The 16,379-nt window shown below is 38.5% G+C and overlaps 1 protein-coding gene across 2 annotated transcripts in view; it reads left to right on the forward strand.

Moving 5' to 3' along the window:
- The window catches only part of RASSF8 (Ras association domain family member 8), a 78,570-nt gene that overhangs the window by 17,403 nt on the left and 44,788 nt on the right, over positions 1-16,379 (forward strand). Inside the window, exons 1-3 of one of the 2 annotated variants that reach the window (XM_019616769.2) lie at positions 10,745-10,803; positions 11,454-11,560; positions 12,044-12,175. The exons of the other annotated variant lie outside the window; for it this stretch is intronic. The gene's annotated coding sequence lies outside the window, so the exon portion shown is untranslated. Of the gene's footprint in view, positions 1-10,744; positions 10,804-11,453; positions 11,561-12,043; positions 12,176-16,379 lie in introns of those variants that run through there. 2 annotated transcript variants of the gene reach the window in all.

The raw sequence follows: 16,379 nt of genomic DNA on the forward strand, positions 1-16,379 counted from the left end.
TGACAAAAGATTCTTAAAAAAAAAAAAAAATCTCCCACTTTTATTGCTGTGCTCTTCTGGTTATGTGTTGGGGCATTTTAACAATAAAAATGAAATTTTCAGTGATTCTCTTGTGGTCATATTGTTTCATATTTTAGTGTGGTTCACAATTGGACTGTAAAGCTGTTGTTTTGTACTTATTAATACTGTCTAACTATTGACCTGTCTGTCCTCCAAAATGGAGTTTTGAAATATTGTCATGTTTATATAATGTATCCGGATAGTTGCAATGAAGTTGACCACTGGAGTGCATGGCTTGTAAGGGGACATCCACCACCCAGGAATGAGAAGTAGTGATGATAAGGCAGGATGCTTTACTTCATGACTACAGTGTATGGCAGATGTTCTCCCATTGAATTAATTAGAAAGACAAATGTTGAGGCAGAGCCTGTAAGATGGAGAGTGGTTTGGTTTTAAGTTCTGAAATCTGTTTGTACTGATCCAAGCTCCATTTCCATGGAAACAGGAAGTCTAGCGCTCTCATTTGTCAACTTCAGCTGCCTCCTGGCTTTGGGGAGAGTAAATTGTTCCCTTATGCTAACCCTTTCAAAATCAAGAGTTGTGCTAGTGTATTAACAATGCTTTTTTATGGAGTCAGATAATGATGACAGTTCTTTCACGCATTTCATTTCTGGAAGATGCTTAACATTAACTGCTTATAAGTCAGATATCTGTGTGTTCAGAGTTTGTGCCAGGCTACTTAACTTTGAATTTATGATGTACATAGTGTTAATGTAATATATAAGATCATACTTTCTTTCCTGTTATTGGAGGATAGGAGGAGTGGTCTTCATTATGGTGTAGTTTTTACAGGCTGTGAAGCAAATCCAGCGTTTTGCATATATAGAAGGATCAAATCTGACCTCTGCTTCTCTTCCCTTCAGTTCTTCTGTCAACTGCCTGCAGTAACATAGGTTTCTTCCCATGCTTTGCACCAACCCTGGAGTATATTGGCTCCAGCACCAGCTAATCCCTGAAGGCATCAGGAATCTGCAGCCTAAGTGAACCTGGGACTTGACTGCAGCAACACTGTGGTCTGCACTGCCTCTGTTCAATAGATATCTGAGTTCAGGTTATGCTTTTGCCAGCAACATGGCACTTCCAGGCCTGATCTTTGTGGGCTTCCGTACCAGCAGAATAACTGTGTCTGCCCCAGAGGAAAGCAGGTGAAGGCCTGACTTTCTGGAAGAAACCTTGAAGAAACTGATGGCTCTCCAGGTTTCGACATAGAGTGGAGGTTATTGAGAAGATCATGGAGAACATAGAGTATGTACTGCTATTCTGTGTTGAAGACAAGAGTTGATAGGAGAAGCTTGCAGTCCCTTGACTAAGAGTTCAGTGTTTTGAGGAGGTAGCTCATCTCATCTGGAAGGTTTTACTGGTTAAATGACTTCTTTTTTTTTTTTCCCCCCAGTGATTTACTTTATCAGTGTTCCACTCAGATCTGCTTTTGGCAGCATTAAAATTGCTGGAATTACTATTCAAATGAATTCAAATACTATTCTAAGTATTGTGTATTTCTGTAATTTTTACCATTCACTTTATTGTACAAGAGCTCAACACAGTAGAAGTATATTGAGTACATGTAGAAACAGCATTATAGCAGAGACTTAGAGCCAGAAGTGTGTTGGCTTATTCTTTCTTTTGTAGAACAGTAGTGTTAAAACAAACCCACAAACACGAGACACAAGCAAAATAATCCCTGCTTCTGTTAACTCTGGCTGTTTAGATCATGTAGGCAGTTAATTCAGGCTTAAATATTCAGCCACCAGTTTTCAGGATAGATGACCTTCTGTGCAGGTGGTGTCTTCATTGAGCACAGCTGTAATGCAGGCTGTGCTGGATGGGTGTGAATAGAAGCAAGGTTCTGAAAAGAGCTCCTCTCGGATTGTTGTGCAGTAATGTGGAGGTTTGAAAGAAGATTGTTTTGGCTTGATTGAAGAAATTGTTTTCATGTAAACATATGTATTTTGTTGTCATCTTTAGCATGATGCCATCTTCATCCCCCCCCAAAAACCAAAAGTGGTTCTGAGACACCTGACATCTTAACTTAGCAGAGGTATTTAAGACTAACTTGTTTCCATCCCAGAATATAGATCAGCTTTGTACACTATAAGATTTTTCTCATCTGACAAAAGTATCTGTTCATTATTTTTTTCCTCAATAAGCATGAGATCGATAAACTAAACTAATCTTACCAGCAGTGAAAACAGAGAATCAGTTGATCTGGAGATTGTTCTCTTGTGACCTGAAATCTCCTGGAAAGATGTCTCCCTGCCTTGATCCCTTTTGATTCCAGTTTTCAGTGTGTTTATTTAGGTGCAGTGTAATGGGCTTAAAGGGATCTGTCTTGGGAATATGGAATTTCACATCTGTGAGGATCTTGTCTGTTGTTGCATGAGGTAGGAGGGTCCAGAATTGTTCTGGAATATTGAGAACTTTCTCTGCACTGGCTGAAATTCAGTTGGAATTTGCCAATGTAGAACTAAGGGCTGAAAAGAAGGCAGTAACAGAACTGATGTGCATTTCTCTTAAAAGTGAGATAAAGAGTTGGGGAAGAAAAAGCCAAAAGTGACTATAAATGAATAATTATGTCACTAACATAGCCAGGAAATCTTATTTGTATTAAGAAGAAACATTTCAGTATCTTCAGTATCTTTCAGATGTGAAACAAAATAATTTAGTGATGACTTTTCTTCTGTTCTAGCAGTCAGTAAGTCTAAAAGCTAATGACAAACTTTAAGGAGGAACATATACCAGGTATGTTTTCTTTTGACAAATGTGCTTCCTAACAATGTGCAATTAAATGCAAAAATAGTAAATAATTCATTCATCCTTAAAATGCTGTAGAACACAGTTCCTGCTCTTGCTCTGAGTGAATTCAAGTGAATCTTGAGGTGTAAAAACTTAAGAAAGCTTAAACATGACTTATCTTCAGGCTTAGCAGCTATTTATTGGGACAAGTCAGGATGTATGTGCCATGTCAGACAATTACTCAGCTACTGAATGGTTGTTCAGCTGCTTATTTTATCCCTGTGGCATTCAGATCTTTTGCGTTTACTTAAATAGTCTCACTTCCAGTCAGTTACAGATTGAGGAACGAAGAAATAAATCCAGTAACAATGGAAGAGTGCAATTGCGTAGGAGCTGTGTGTGATGCAAGTGTATTGTAACTGATGAAAAATCTTGTGATGTTTCTCTCACAAGAAGGAGTCCATTACTGGTCCATTTTCAGTGAGAGGAATGTAAACGGTGGTCACGCAGTGCGAGTGGAGCAGGTAGTGTGAATGTGAGATTGTTAGTTGTTTTCAGTGTTTGTAAACAGCAGGTGTGTTTGGAAAAGATGCAGGTGGACAACTTCTGAAATACAGAAATGCTGAATGTCTTTTTTTCCACACCTGTGTATTATGTCTTAGGCACAGTAATAAGGTTTCTGATGCTGATAGTCACTTCTTGGTGCCTGCAAATAGCTGTCTTTTCCACTCAGAATCTAAGAGCTAGGATTCTCATCCACGTCAATCTTGGATGTAATTTGATTACCAATAGTCACACTACTTGCATTATGCTACTTATTTTTAGAAGGCTTAAGGAGTCATATTGTAATTGCATTACTGTGAAGAGTGGTCTGATGCATTATCCAGTGCGTACTCAGTCCTGGTAAAATGGCTTTTAACTGCATTAAAAGATAACCTAATTGGTACTCGGAATATATGTATTTTCCCCAGATTTAGTATTTATCAAGAACTGCAAGCTCAGAAACAAATAGCAGCAGCCCGTAGTCTTGTACTGTTACACAGCTGAATGCAAAGGAAAGCACTCAAGCTGCTCTGGGCCTTTCATATTTGGCTGTCTTATCTTTAACGTAGATGTGAAGTTGATGAGAACTGATGCTGCTTTGTATAGAGACCTCATGCTATGCTATCAGTGAAAGTAGATTAAATTAAAAAGCTCTTTCATGTCTTGTTTCTCTTGGAGACATGAAAATGTTAGTAATAGCAGGCATGCAGTTCTATTTGATTTCAGAAGACTATTTCTAACTCCTTCTGAAGACATAAGGCTCCCTTCCTTGATGATGATAACACTAATTTATCCATGCCTTGGTTTAAAAAACCTCTTTCTGTTATGGTGACTTAGTTCTAAATCTTATGTTTTAGATGTAAGCAAATGACAAAACCGTAAAGTAGAAATATCTTTTGGCCAGTTTTTCTGCTTATGTGTGTGAGATGCCAATTCTGAAGACCTTAGAACCAGTAATTGTGATTGGTTTATGAACAGGATCCATAACCACCCATCCCTTGCAAAGTATTACTTCTCTGTTTGTGGCAGATACTTTTTAGGTAATGTGTATGTAGTTCACATGGCTGGCTAAGGTTATCAACCTGTACATTCCAAGTTATGTTTCTGAGATTTTTTTTCTTTTGTATTTGTATTGCAGCTGGCCTTGTGGGATGATCTATATTTACTTTCTAGAACAAGGACCAGCAAGTGTCGATTCTGTACTTCCAAGGGAAAACCCATTTTATGTGTATATGATGTAAATAGTGAACTGTGTGGATTATTTTTTTCTGCTGCAAATGGAAATAAAGTATTTCATCTCTCCTCACATCCTAAAACAAAAATAAGACTTTAAACCTGAATAAATGGTAATGACAAAATCTTTGATTACAAAGCCAAGCTGCCTTAAAATTTTAATTTCACCATGCTGTGCTCCGAATTTGTAGTTTATCCAATAAGTCATTTTGACTACAAGGTACCAACCGGTGCACATTTTAATATTTTTGAGATGGCCAGTATTTTACAAATATGTCGGAGTGACAAACTGTGCATCTACATACACAGCTTTTTGAATGCAGCTTGGGTTTAATAATTTGTTTCCTAAAAGGAATGGAGTATCTATGGGGAGGGATATATATGCATGTCAAAGACAGCTCTTTTGTATAGGTTTGATGAATCACTGTGTCTTGCTGCTCTGTGAAAGGCAACTCTGAGTTAAGAATGAAATTCTCTGCAGTTCTGGTATTCTTGGGGTCTGTGTCAAGATGTTTGAAGATGCTAGAACTGAAACATATTGATGACAAACACTTAAGTTGTACTCTCCAGGTTGGTTCATATTCATCTCTCCAGTTATAGCAGCACTTCCCTGTATTTTCCAATTTCTAGGACTTCCTCCAGAACATTGCAGGGTTCTCAGATTATTTTCCAGTGATGCTTTGTAGATATGTATTATTGCTGCATTTTTAAATGAGATTAAATGCTCGTCTCTACGTGTGAGGAACTTTTAGAACTCTGTGTTCACTCTAATTTTTGGGTTTGTTGTTATATAAAATATGCTCATGAGATTTCTCTTCTGAATATACTGGTTCATGAATAAACTCAATTCCAGATGATGGTATGAAAGTGAGTATTTGCAAGTGGGAGTGATAGTGTGGGTATGCCTCATCTTTGAGGTTTTCCTATGAGGCTGCTGTCTACGCTTTGTATTTAATCTATGCAAACTTGCTGCTGTGATGAAGAGCTCTTGTATTGTCGCATCTATATTCTACTAAATGTTGCAGAGTGCTTGTGCATACATACAAATTGGATGTACAGTTCAGTTATGCAGTAACACCCAATGGATGACGTACTCTTATAGTCAAGTGATTGCAGCCATACTTTTATTGTGTTACAGTAATGTAAATCAATTTCAGTAAATGTTGGATAGGAATCAAATTTGAAAGAGTAAACTTTTGGCAGGATTGTTATGAGCTGACTACGAGTGCAGTAATGAAATAATTGTTGATACGTTAAAGGCAAACTGCCAGGAGAATGCTGATTCTGATTTCAGTGCATTTAAACTAATATATTAGCAGTTACATAGCATTAACAATTACTTATGAATGCTACAGCTTTGATTGCTTGGGAGACTTCTCTCAGAAAATATATTTGTGAGATTTTTATTCCAAGAATCAAGCACTAAGAGCATATGCATTGTTTTTTTTGTGTGTGTGTGTGTGTGAACATACATTACCTATAATGGATTAATAGTATGAAGAGTTATTCTGAGAGTGATTGAACCAATGTTTTTGTCTTTCATCCCAAAAATGTTTTGTCGTTAAATAACTGCTTGATGATCCTTAAACTTACAGAATGTAATAATCACACTCGTATAGGGAATTAGGTCCAATGCAAGGTATGTGCTTTCCTATGCTTTTTCTAGTTTAGTCTCAGGTGGATTTCTTGCAAGAAGGATGGATAATTGGAGTAGAGAAATAAGATTTTTTTTAAATTAAAAAAAAAAAAACTATGAAAGGATCATCTGATTAAAACATATCTGAGAAAAATTAGAGTGAATAATAAGGCTGTGATGTTGGATGTTTCTTTCTGAGTTGCACCTGTATAGGTAACTCTTGTGGCTCCTTGTCTTTGTCAGTTTAGCTACCTCCTTTAAAGAAGTGAGCTTCTTAAACTTTGCTCCTCTGAAAATGTTTCCGTTTAAACCAAGATGTTTCATGATGCCATTGGCTGGGCTGGTTGCACACAGTATCTTTTGCCTTCTAATGCATAAGGCATGGCTAATGTGAGCATGCTTCCAACACTTAAGGAGATCAGGCTCTTGATGCCTTTTACTGAAGATCTACGTTTCAAAAGCAGCTCTTCTTTCTACTGGGAAAACTGTTCCAGATCTGTAATGCTTTGCTGTTTCAGTTACCTTTCCTGCTTTAGCCAAGAATGCATGTCACAGGCAGTGCCTGTTGGTGCTCAGCTCTTGCACCTGCCTGCTGAGCACCAGTCTGAAGAAAAGCTGGCTTCTGTCATCTGCACTTTGCACCAACATCAGTTGTGTGAGGAGATGCTTCAGCTGTTAAAGTGCAGTTTGCAAAAACTGTATCTCAGCTATTAAACTTTCTTATCAAAATGCTGCTAAGAGACTGCGCTTTAAGCAGTGAATGCAGTAGCATTTAATTTCTGTGGCATGTGTTAAAGACCACAGGCTTTCAAACTTTGATTGTTGTTTTCCCCCCCTATTTTAATTCTGAATATTTCCCATGAAAACTTATCTTACTGACTGCTTTGAATCCATTTTCTATGGATTTTCTAATTACTTGCTTTCCTTTGACTATTAGACAAATACAGAATTACATGAAAACTGCTTACATCTACTTGTGTTGTAGTAATGCCTGCCTCACAGATCTGGACTAATACTAAGAACTATTACATAGTCATCCTGAAATAATTTGGTAAGGGAAGCTAGTACTAACCTAGACTGCTTGATCTTTGGAAGCAAAACGGCCTTTGTATCAAATGATGTGTTGGTGGCAAGTTAAAAGTGCCCAGTGGTGTTGCCCATGCTTCCTTTAGCATGGGGCATTTGCTTAGAAATTATGATTACTGAGTAGTGTTGCTGCCCTTGGAGCTGATCAATGGAATGTGGCTCCAAATCAGCAATAGTTTCACTTGAACTCTGATGCTAGAAATAGGGAAGTTTTAACACAGGCTGTTGGTGCCATTGCAGAAACCCAGCTTTAATTTTGCATTGTAGAATTATTTAGCTTAATTTAAAACTAAGTCAAATGTGTATTTGTCACATAATAGTTAATGATATAACTGTAGTTATGTTTTTAACAGAACATGTATTTCAAAAGGAAGTAGAATCAATTTTCACTGGATGTTCTTCCCCACGTAGCATCTCGAGTAGCATCTCCGTAAGGACCTAGTATGTGAACTGTTGCAACTTACAAGGCTGTTCTTGAGGTTCCTTGTGGGAGTTAGAGCTTCCTGCTTGATTTGGAAGTGAATGCTATAAAAGGGATAATTAGTGCTTTGTGCTGGTCTCTTTTTTTGAGGGTGGAATTCTCTTATGTCACCGTGGGAATTGATGGGAGACAGAAGGGAAGGAGGAACTGGACAAGCTGATGTCGAGCGTCTGAGTGTAAAAACCTTCTTTCTTTTCATCACAGCTACTGGAGTCCTTAATCTTAAATCAGGGAGAATGTAAAAGTGCAGCAAAACATTATGATTGATTAATTAGTGTAAATGATGAAAAGTGTGGATGTGAAATAAAAGCAATTTCTAGTTAGACCGTGTTATGTCAGTAATGCAGGGCAACTACAGGTTTCCTTGGAAATGCTCTCAGTACTGCTTCTTCCATCTTTTGCAGCAATAGAAACTGCTTTCACCTTGGAGGAAGGGAATCTGAATGATGTACAAAAGCCTGCTTGGAGTAAGGAGAACAGTAGTATAGAAGAATGCAACAGAGGTAGTGAAAAGCCTTCAACCAGAGATGTTACCTTCTTGGAACATAGGAGTGAAGTAGCTGTCTTATTGCATTCTCCATAGCATTTCAAGAGGCTCAGAAGACTGAGAGGACTGTGACACTGAGTTACAGTACTTTAACAAGCTAAGGTGCATCTGCTCAGCTGTGGTAACTTTGCACAGCTCCTTAACTGTTCTTCATTCATGTTAAAATGCCTTAGTAGAAATGTCTTCACTTGAGTTTTAAGCTAGTGGGCCAAGACTAGCAACTCCAAGTTCAATAATGCTCTGCCTTCTTAAGCTTGGTGTTTGTCTTGATGCATAGTGAGTTAAAGCACCTGAAGTTTTTAGATGTCTTAAGTCTTTGAATGTGAGCTTGTAACTCCTAATCTGCCTTTTTAGTGGAAGATGTCCAAAGAAATCTTTTCCAGTGTTTAAGGAGTTCAAACTGCACTTTCATTGTAAAATGCTTGTGGCTAAGCTGCTGAACTCCTGCCACAGTATCTATATGCACCTGGGAGCCTTACACTGTCTATTAACTGAGGTGGGATGCCAAGATAGTTGAATATATGATCATATGTAAGCAGTAGGTGTTTAAAGTAGAGCTCCTTCCTTATTTTGTCTTGGAAACTTTAGGCTGGGGAGAGTTGAAATGACTGAAATGCCATTGCTATTAACTTTTGCAAATTAACTTTGCCAAGAATTACTGTTTGTGACCTCAGTTAAATTCTTGTAAGATCAGCATCTTGCATCTTGAGTACAGTAGTGACTGTGCACACATTACTCTTTCAGAAAAAAGGCTCTGGTAGAGAAATTAAGTGCAGTGTGATAGGGATGAGATGGATCAGACCATTCACACTACCAATGAAAGCTAAAAATGCTTGTAAGCATATTGAAGGAAGATACTTAGTAGTAGTAAAACTGGATGAATCCATCAGATGGGAAGTAATTGCTCTTCACTGTTGGAATCTGCTGCTTTAAGTCAGCTTGCAGTGATGTTTGCCTAGTGGTGTAATAGGATGGTTGGTTTGTAAAGTAGCATGTGGATTAGAATTTTGCCTTTTTCACAGCTAGAGATCTCCAAAGACCAGTAGAGATGAGCCTAAGAATCGAACAGTGGTTTGTCTTGGGGATGAGGCATAGAAGGAAGCTGTAAATGTAATAGTGGTCTGTTTCAAAAGTATCAAAGGCTGATGGAAGGATTACAGTCCAGCATGTAAACTGGCAATCATGAGGGAGCAACCTTCTCGTGGGAGATCTCAGGTATGGGGCACCCTTTGTTCAGGTTGTTTCATCTGTTCCTAATTGGTATCTTAAGGTCCTTTCATAAATGATACAAAGCACAGAGGGGAGAAATACACTTTTTTCCCCTCAAATAATTTGCAGTGGCAGCACTGTACAGCAGACCCGTGGTGAAAAGTTTGGTCACCATGGAACTCTACTGAACGGTATGGTTCTTTGTGTCATGACAATGTGATTTACTCATATGGGTACTATTCAAGTATAGCAGCAAGACAGTATTTTTAACTGGTTGGGATCATACTCTTTCTAGTAGCAAGCTGTGTCTCTTATCCTCTAGGATAATTTTCAAAGATCAAAACATATTCCTATTCAGTCTCTTGTTGTCTACCTTTTGGTATTTACCGTTTTGCAAACGTCATTGTTTGGGAATGTTGAAAATATGCACTCTTACCATTGACTTTTGAACTTTTTGCATGTATTTGAGATGCATTTGTCTTCAAGGAAGAATCCATGGCAAGACCTTAATAAATTGTTTCTTGTTTCTTGTTCTGGAAATTGCAAGTCAGGACTGATGAAAATTAGTGTAATCTGCATGGGATCTGAGTCAGTGTTAACTTGAAAAATCCACAAATGCTGCAATAACTTCATTTTTCTTTCCATGGGTTCCTCCTAGCTGTATGCTAGCTCAGGAGGAATTAGATTTTTTAATACCTTAATAATAATAATAATAATAATAATAAAACACCTTTGCAGTTTTGAAACCAAGTAACTTCTAGATTTGGAGAGAAGGAGAAAAAAATCAAAATGTATGTATCTAGTTGAGAAAGACAGCTTTATTTTTGCTGAGTCACTCATTACTTTGCTGTTTTCTTATGTGTTTTATCAAAGAGACTGACTTTCACAGTTTTGCAGGCTTACCATCAGATTTGCAGTGATGGAGCACAAAGCTGTGTTTGGAACTGATTTTGTTTTCCACATCCCTCTAGGGGTCTTCCCACTTCCCTCTGGTGAACTGGCAGCACATCTACTGGAGCCTGTTCTGTGAAGCACAGCATTGCAGTGAAGGAAAAAACTGCTGGTACTTACATGCATTAACATTGAGGCATATTTTTACTGTGTGCTTGCCTCATAAGCCTTGCAGCTGATTAATGGCTGAAGTGTGTACGTACCTCCCATGTGGTACAGTGCGTTGTCATTTTTTTTTTCTTTTTTTACAGAAGGAGTTTGTGGGATTTGCTGACTTGCTCCTCTAAATCAGGGGAGAAATTGCCAAAGAATTCTGAAAACAGTGTAAGACTGTATTACTGTTTTTGTTATTTCAACTTGTTAATTGCAACAGGATCTGAGTCCTCCTTTTTAACATTGAAGAAAAGCTTTGACTTTCTCTTGGCTTATGTTGGGTACTTAATTTTAAGTAATGACTGTCCCCTACAAAAGTAAATAAATTGTTCCACAAAGGAAAGGTATCTGAATCTAAGTGGTGACTTCTATTTTAGCCTGACTGGAGGCGATGCGAGGACTGCGTATGTCAGCTAGAACCTCCCTGTATATCCCTCTCTGCCTCCCCCTAGAAGAGTGTTTCTTGGCTTGAAATGCTGATTAAAAACAAGGCCTTGGAGTTATGAAGAAGGCTGTCTCTCCTTCCGGTGTTCTAATTTTTGAAGAGATAGACTAGTCTAAGCTTTTTTAATCTTTATTTTAATGTGGGTATGCAATATACTTTGTGACAAACCTGCTACCTTCTTGATTGCAGGATACCTTTTAGTGCTTATTTGCTGTGGTAAGCTTGATCAGTCATTGTAAGGGTAGCTTCTCTCCATCTCCTGTTCCATACCTTGCAATTATCATCCATACGTTTTACCTTTTTCAGAGAATTAAAATACTGAATGGTAGGAATTGTATTAAGAAAACCCAATTTTATCACTTTTTTTTTTTAATAGCTGGAATTATTTGCATTTAACAACCATGGTGAACAATCATGAAGAGATTGACTAGATCCCTGTTCCTGATCTTCTGCAAGAGCTAGAATTCTGCAGTTTTGATGATGGTATGGGCTGCTGCTGTCACTTGTAAACCAGCAGCCTGGTTTAGTTTTATTTTTCAGTGATGTTATACTTATCAGGAAACATGTGGCAACTTATAATTTAGTTGCTTGTGTCCTTTTAAATGTAGAAGTATGTTGCCATTCACACAAATTAAGTTCTGTAGTTGGTAAAGCAAAAACTTGTATGCTATCAAATAAACAAATTTCCAAGTCTTTGGTGGTATAATCCACTGATTGGCCATTTCTTAAGTGGTCTTAGTTCTGCTAGATGATAATTAACTACTAGTCAATGTCTAACAGATCATTATTACTTCTGAAACTGTGGGAGTCTAATTGCTTTCTACACAGTTTCTCTTAAGTAAATCTCTTTGCTGAGACATGCTATAGCTTTGCTTACTGCTGTTTGAGATGGAGGTAATGGCTTGTGATGTAGAAAAATTTCTCTCTATATCTCCCACATCTGTCCTACACATACACCTATGAAAGGTCCAAACATCCATGAAATTCATTCCACTGGAAAGATTACTTCCAGACGACTGATTAAACTTGCTGAGGATGCAGCAAAACCAGCAAAAGTCAACTTTGTGTTTCTTCCATCACTTCATTGCTAATTGCAAGGTAAGGGTAAGTTACAGTCAATGGCTTCCACTGACTGCATAATGAAGTAAGAAATTAATGCTCCAAAGAATCAAACAAAAATCTGATATTAACTAGTGCTACTATATAACGTTTATTTGATTAAGTTTAATTGTCACTAATAATCTCACTAACATTTCTTCAAATACTTGAAGGGGAGGGAGAACAGAGGGTGGCTGAAGGTCTCGTGGAGGGTGCTCCTTATCAACAAGGACAAGTGCTTACAAACAAAACTACAAATCTGCAAGATTTCAGGCCCAATGTTCCTTTCTGCAGCTGCCATCTGTGACTGTTTTTATAACCATGAAATGCCTAACAGCTGTATAATTCAGTACTTTCACCTTTTATTATTCAGTGTGTGCTTTCATTTATAGGTATTTGAAATTCATTTAATAGAAGCTGGCTATTTGCAAGCACAAATTTTCTCAAACTGTTTCCTTTTATGCATCAGCATGAAACCTAAATTAGTGAGGTGTGTTTTTTTTTTTTTTTTTTTTTTCCCCAGTACCTGAAGTAAAGACCTCTAACATACTGGTGAAAGCGTGCGAAGTTTCTTTGGCCCTTCAGCACTGCAACTTTGCCTTATCTGCAGAAGAGCCAACAAGAGGCAGGCTTTCTGGTATTCTGTATGACTGGAAATTTTGTCTCAGTGTGCAATCCTTTGTAGATGTGCATTGATGTGTGCGGGGAGGAATTCACTTATCTTTTATGCCATTTTAGCACTAGTGAGCAATATGAAACAGCTTGCACTGTAGTTTCATTGGTGCATGTGTTATGCTGCACTGTTAGTATGTAAGGTTTTGGTTCTTTTAAGTCTGGATTTGATTTCGGACTCAGCTCACTATAAATTGAGGGCAACCATGTCAGATAAGAGATGGAAACGGTAGGGAGAATGGTACAATTTTTGGCTGCAGAGCTGACTTCAAAGTGTTGATGGAACTATGTGCATTTGAATCGCATGTGGAGATTGAAATGCACTGCATGCAAGATGGAAATCGCAAAGTAAACTGCTCCAGGCCTTTAGAAAACAAGGAGTTTCTGTACCTGCTGGCAGTTTTGCTCCTACTTACACAATCTTCTGTGTTTCACTTTTTCCTAAATAAGTATAAAAAGATTGGAATCTGGGGATTATTGGGAATAAATAGAACTGCATTTGGAAGTCAGCTTAAAGTAACCCCTTAAGCCTTCTGGGGAATCACTTTTTTGCATGACATTTTTTCAACTAACCTTTTGATACAAAAATATAGAGACACATAACATTCCTGCCAGTGTTGGAGACAGAAATTATGTAAAACTGGATTTCTGAGTTGGTTTTGGTTAATTCCTAAACCAAACTGATTTAAGTTTACAAATTATTTGTAGTGACTTGTGCTATCTTCCATCTTTTTCTGTTCCTGATGTGAATTTTGGGAACTACTTGACTTCACTGTTCCTATAAAAATAAGACAAGTACAAAATGATGCTGTGGAAGCAGAAAAGAATGACCCTGATCTGCAAAGATGACAGCAATCCTTCTTACCCATTTTACGATAAAATGGGCTCTCTAGAATTGACTATTGATTGCTATGGTGTGCAAATAGAAATTGGTGTCTCACTCTGCATGGGAAGTAGTCTTATTTCTTCGAGAGTTACAATATCCACTTTTTGAGAATGCAAAGAACCATTGGATACTGCCTCTACATTATGAGCACAGAGTGTATATTGAAGTACTGTGTTAATTCTTCGTTCAGTTGTAATGGCCAGCATGTACGTTCAGTGGCAAAGGAAGTGGATTTTTTTATTCTTCAATTACCGTTGCATGCATGTTCCTAACTACATTAATGCATGTGAAATGGGTGCACGCTCTGTGTGAAAAACTTCCTCCTAATATCTGACCTAAACCTCCTCTATCTCAGTTTAAAACTATTTCCCCCTTGTCCTATCAGTATCCACCCTCATAAAGAGCCATTCCCCCTCCTGTTTATATGCTCCCATTAAATATGGAAGGCCACAATGAGGTTTCCCCAAAACCTTCTCTTTTCCAACCTAAACAAGCCCAGTTCCCTCAACCTTTCTTCGTTGGAGAGTTGCTCCAGCCCTCTGATCATCTTAGTGGCCCTCCTCTGGACCTGCTTCAAGAGCTCTATGTCCTTCCTGTACTGGGAGCCCCAGACCTGGACACAGTACTCCAGATGAGGCCTCACAAGAGCTGAGTAGAGGGGGACAATCACCTCCCTCTTCCTGCTGGCCACCCCTTTTTTAATACAGCCCAGAACACAGCCCTTCTGGGCTGTAAGCACACACTGCTGGCTCATGTCCAGCTTCTTGTCCACCACGACCCTTAAGTCTTTCTCTGCAGGATTGCTCTCAAGGAGATCTTCCCTCAGTTTGTATAAATACCTGGGATTGCCCCAACCCAAGTGTAGCGCCCTGTACTTGGCCTTATTGAACCTCATTTGGGTTTCATGGACCCATTTGGAAAAAATGTCAACAACGAAGTAAATTTTTCGTGCAGGAAACAATCAAAAGCATGCCTCCTATCTGTAAGTGTAATGTTGCAATGCATGCTGTCTTAAGAAATATGCTGGCATGTAAAAGAATTACTAAGTTATGTGCTATTATGCTATTATTCTGCCAATTTGCACAGAAAGAGAGAAGATCATAGGGTCATGTAGTAGAGCCATGCAGCAATCTCAGATTTATTTTTATATAGGTCGTTATGTGGTTGCTGATGGATAATTTTTGATTAATTGTGATGAGAAGATAATTGGGACCATATGATGCAGACGTGGTAAAGACCTCCTTAGTTTTCAGCACCCAACCTTCCTTGCTGCTCTGTCCAGAACTTACATTTCACCACAGCCTCAAGGCATGAACAGATCTGTTTGTACTTTGGATATAGTGGTGCATCTTCTTAGATTGTGACCTTCAGGTTAATAATTTATAGCTGTAGGTTCCATATGATGTCTGCAGCATTTCAGACTCATCATTACCTTGATAGAGATATAAGTTAACTTCATGGTTCTCACATTACCCCATAGAACTTACCAAAATGTTCTGACCTTGGTAGAATTACAGATGTTTACTTGCTGATAATGATTCAGTTTTGAGATTCCTGTTTCCATATGCTTTTCCTTTATGGCTAATTGCTACTCAACTTCAACAAAGACAGTAATGGCTTTCATTTTAAAGATTTCCTGCTTGTAGTCAAGGATATTGCTTTCCTGTATTTAAATGTAAAAGACTTTTGAAAAATCAGCTTGGTTCCTTTTTAATGCTATTTCTCAGTAATGTCTTTTTCACCATTGTAAACTGCTTCTCGTTTCTCCTAAATTTATTTTCAGCAGGGGATTCCTTTTTTTTTTTTTTTTTTTTTTCATGAGTTGGGATACAAAGTCTGTCATTCAATAAACTAAACAACAACTGTTAGGAAATGGAGGTGGAAAAAAAACATGCATGGGAACAGATACTCAAAACAGCCATTCTGGAGCTGAAGAGGTGGCCAGCACTTTTGTTCAGTTTGCAGGTGCTTCTTTTTTGATAATTACAGAACTGCAGGGGTTGGAGTAGGCCTCTGGTGATCATCTAGTCTAACCCCCTCCTTAGTAAAGCAGGTTCCCTACAGCAGGTTAAAAGGAAAGCATTCAGGTGAGTTCTAAATATCTTCAGAGGAGACTCCACAGCCTCTATGGACAGCCTGTTCCAGTCCTCTGCTACCCTCGAAGTAAAGAAGTTTTTCCTTATGTTCAGATGGAACTTCCTCTTGTGCCCATTGGCCCTTGTTCTGTCAGTGGGCACTGTCAGAAAGAGCCTGACCCCATCCACTTGACTCCTGTCCATTAGATATTTATAAGCACTGCTGGACTCTCTCTAGAAGTTCCCTGTTTTTTTTAACTGGAGAGCACGTGTTCTCAATGTAGCCTCACTGGAGCAGAGTAGAGAAGGAGGATCACCTGCCTTGACCTGCTGGCCATGCTCTTTTTAATGCATCCTGGAATTATATTGGCCTTCTTAGCCACAAGCGTACGCTTCAGGTTTGTGGTCAACCTGTTGTCCACCAGGACACACAGGTCCTTCTCCACAGAGTTCTTTTCCAACAGATCAGCCCCTAAATTATACCAATGTGTACGGTTGTACCTTCCTCTTGCCCTTGCTGAACTTTAAGCTCCTTTCTGTCCACTCTCCAGCCCATTCACATCTCGCTGAA

Source organism: Meleagris gallopavo, chromosome 1 (genome assembly GCF_905368555.1).
Source record: "Meleagris gallopavo chromosome 1, MGAL_WU_HG_1.1, whole genome shotgun sequence".
NCBI lineage: Eukaryota > Metazoa > Chordata > Aves > Galliformes > Phasianidae > Meleagris > Meleagris gallopavo.